This window comes from Elephantulus edwardii, unplaced genomic scaffold (assembly GCF_000299155.1).
Source record: "Elephantulus edwardii isolate Elephantulus edwardi_28Jun2011 unplaced genomic scaffold, EleEdw1.0 scaffold00060, whole genome shotgun sequence".
In the NCBI taxonomy this organism is placed as follows: Eukaryota; Metazoa; Chordata; class Mammalia; order Macroscelidea; family Macroscelididae; genus Elephantulus; species Elephantulus edwardii.
In genome coordinates, this window is record NW_006399810.1 from 3,141,162 (window position 1) to 3,145,212 (window position 4,051).

General features: G+C 50.4%; 1 protein-coding gene across 1 annotated transcript in view; it reads right to left on the reverse strand.

The window, feature by feature from the left end:
- LOC102854402 (serine/Arginine-related protein 53-like) overlaps positions 1-4,051 on the reverse strand; it is a 559,101-nt gene that overhangs the window by 541,750 nt on the left and 13,300 nt on the right. The window lies entirely within an intron of this gene.

Consider the following 4,051-nt stretch of genomic DNA (forward strand, 5'->3'; position numbering starts at 1 on the left):
CTCTCTTGGTCGTCATCATTGTTATTGTTGTTTAATGCCGTCCAGTCGTAGATGACTCATAGCGACCCTATGAACGAACAGCCTGAGCACTGTTCATACATAGTTTCCAGAGGCAAGCCATTTTGGAAGTGGATGCCGCTCCTGCTTCCAGGCTTGATTTAGTCAGGAAGCTCCCACCAACACTGTCCGCCATGGGTGCCCATTACCACGATTGGCACAACACTGTCACAGGCTTCAGCATCACAGCAACCACGAGTTACCTCTGTACAGCAACGCACAGACCAGTGCTATACCGCCTAGAAGAATGTTTGACAGGAAGACAATTTGAACCTGGCCAGAGGGCCCTTTGGGCTTAAGGCCGCCTCCTGGTTCAAACCCTAGGCCCAGGCTGGCTAGCCTCACTCCAGGGACAGAGCAAACCTGCACGTCAAACACATTCCCAGAAAAGCAGTTGACTCCAAAAGCTTGCCATGATTCCTGCACTCCCCACCACCAAGCTCCTGCTTTCTGGCAAGGAGAGCCTCCCACGAGCCTGAGAAAGAGGAGCCAGCCAAACCAGGAACAACATTGCCACTTCTTCCCAGTTGCCTTGGGCTTAAGGCCGGCTCCTGGTTCAAACCCTAGGCCCAGGCTGGCTAGCCTCACTCCAGGGACAGAGCAAACCTGCACGTCAAACACATTTCCGGAAAAGCAGTCGACTCTGAGGCATATCAAGTAATAATTGACAATGGCCTGGATCAGGCACACCTTAGTCTCCGAACTGAGTACTCTGGAGAAGTCCCTTACAGCAGATTTATGTAATGCAATTCGTCTTTTGCCTTCCTGATTGCTGGTGTTAAGAGTGTTGATTGTGGAGCAGAGCAAACTAATTGTTAACAATTTCAATCTTCTCCATCTATCATGGTGCTGCCTATTGGTCCAATGGTGAGAATCTTATCTGTGTGTGTGTGTGTGTGCACGCGTGCATCCATGTTTATCACTGTATTATTCATAAAAGCAAGAGATGGAAGCAACCCAAGTGCCCATCAATGGACAGAAAACTTAAAAACTAGGATACATTCACACAATGGACTACTACACAGCACTAAAAACAACGTAACAGTAAAACGTTATGCAACATTGGGGAACCTTGAGGACATTCTGATAAGTGAAATATCTCAATCATAAAAGGACAAATACTGCTTAACACCACTGTTATAAAATAAGTGGGTGGGGAAGGAATAGGAAAGAGTAGATAGTTAATAAACACTGCATTATAACGGGGGAAGAACTGTCTGAAAGGAATGTATGATTATGCTTCTTATGCATGAGAATAATCTGGAATAATGGATGCATTGTAGGGTGGGCTGGAGGTAGGGGGGGATAAAATGTGCAATAATGAATAAAAAAGGTGGGGGATCTACGTGCCTAGGTACAGCAGAAGCCTTGGGTCATTCAGCAAGCTGCCTACCAGCCACCATCCTAAACCCAGGTCTGCTTCCAAGTCCAGTGCTCTTTTCCACAAATCATGAGAATATTCACTTGCCAGATTTTGGGCTGTTTCTTTAAACTACCAGAAAAAAAAATAAAAAATTAAAGAGTGGAAAGTGGCTGCTCACCAGATTTCCCTCATAGCTATCTTCCTACACACTGGTTTACAGACAGCAAAACCAAGTGACAGACTGCCTCTATGGGAGCAGTGCCAGGCACCTATGCACCCAAGCACCAAGGAAAAATAGAACATTAGGAACTAGCCTGGCCAGTAACTGAGAATAGCACTGTTTGGAGTTCAAGTATCTTGGCCCTATTCTAATGAGCTTCTTTTCCCTAAAAGGAACATTCAATATGTTTATTTTACATCTGACAACCACATCAATTATTGATTCCATTTGTCATTACAAACTTTTTCTCTTCCACCCTTTCCCACATTCCTTCAAACAAGGCATTTTATAACTTTTCTAATGTTCATACAAACTCACAGTAACAAACCATATGGTGCCTCCAACCTTTCTTGGAAACTCAAACAAAATAACACTGCAGCCAGAGGGTGGTAAACTGGTGTTTTGAAATGATCAAGGATCAAGGTTACTTCTATGAAAATTTTTTCCACCTTTAACTTTTAACTTTTGTACCTAGATAAGGCAGTTATTCCAAGAAGATCATCTCAGTTCTATGACACTGAAGCAGTCATACGGCTAAATGTGAACAGATAGTTCAATGAGATTTATCCAATGAGGTTTATCAAGAGAAGAACATTAGTTCTTTACAGCTGCTCGTGGTAGGGGGAACCACTACTGTCTTTCTAGCAAGCAACGAAAACAGTTTAGGATGAGAGACATCTTGGGGATCAGCCTCCCCCTATCGTGTAACATGGTTGCCGAGGAGAGCTGCTCTTCCACGGTGTCACAGGGCAGGTCTCCTACTCTCACAAACTCTGGGTAGGGGCGGAGCAAGAGCTCACAGCATCAGCTTGCTGGGGGTGGATCTATTTCCAAATATTTGGCTTCTTCTAAGTGATAAACACGGGAGTTTTCCATTGTGTAATAGAGAAGCAAATGGTCTCCCTCACCCACCAGCAACGCGATCCCATCTTGAAGCATGTAGACTTCTGTTTCTGTGGTCAACTGAGAGACAACATTTACGGGGTGTGCAGCCTCCCAGCGAATCGGGAGCCCATGCACGCTCAGCGCCCTCTCCCTGTCAGTCAACACAAGGGGCACAGAGTCGTGGACGAAGGCTCGCAGGACTGCTGCCCATCACCAGGGGCATAGTGTCCCAGGCTACCAAGACCGGCACCTTTTCCATGAAGGCGGTTCTTCATGGATCCTTGGAATCTGAATGTTGCGCCCCTATGTAATCCATTAAGTCTCCGGGGAGAGCCCTCCAATACTCCACATTTTCTTCCATCACAGCCTGTAAAACCAGAGGTAGCATGCTCTCTATGAAGCTGCCCCACGTACTGCGCTGGTACGAGGACAAGGTGAGGTGCTGTGAGTGCACCCCAACCTGGCAATGGCTGGGTGAATGAAGCCCTGATAAAAATTGAACAAATCCCGGTTCCAGCACAGTCTGCAGCACCGGCTCACACAGGTCCTCCTGGGTGAAGTTGCATCTGGAGGTCAGAGCAAGGTCCTTGGCAGTGACTCGGGCCCATAGATGCGCCAGTGTTTCCTCCCTTCCAGTTGCAGGACAAAGACCTCGAGATTGTCGTAGTAGGGGCTTTGAGAGTTGGGGGGGGCAGCGTGAGGTAAACGCTGAAGCTTGCCATGCTGGCAACTGCTGCAGGAGCACAGCCAGGAGCTGCCTCGAGATGGTGGAGAAGGCCTGCGGGCAGCAGCCGGCCTGGTACAGGGAGCAGGCGGCGGGCAGAGCACGGCCAGGAGCTGCCACCAGATGGTAGAGAAGGCCTGCGGGCAGCAGCCGGCTTGGTACAGGGAGCAGGCGGCGGGCAGAGCGGGTCCCTGCGGGTTCAGTGTCTCGCCAGCTCACACAGCACGAGGCATCCAGGTGCTGGCCCACGTGCACGTCTTCGTGGCGCAGGGCGGAGTCCAGCTCGGTGGAGGGGAGGCCCTGGTGGTAGGCGTGGTCCTGCCGCACCACCTTGCGCAGGGAGTCCCTGGGCGGCTCTCCCCCACTACTGTCCACCTGCGAGCCCGACAGCATCGCAGAGGTGGCCATGGTGGCCGTGTGACTCTTACAAGGCCGTATCTGGGGTACCCTTCGCTGCTGTGGCCCCACTGGACAATGTATCACCTGGAGCATCAACCGCTGACTCCATCCACGAGTCCTGAGACCTGGGCCCTCTGCCTGGCCATGTGGGATGCCACCCTCTTCCTCTGCGGCCTTTGGAGCTTCCTGGGCCTCAAAGGCTGGGCCAGAACCGACCCGCTGTGGGATGGGGATGGTGGCAGCAGCCGCAGTCGCCCTCGCCTGGGCAACTCAGCATTAGCCTGGAGTCCATCCATGACTGAAAGCGTGCACAGCATGGTGCGGGAACTGGCCATCTTTGTCTTCCTGAGGCTGAGCTTCAATCCATATCGAAGACTACAGTCCTTAACCTTCTGCAGCAAGC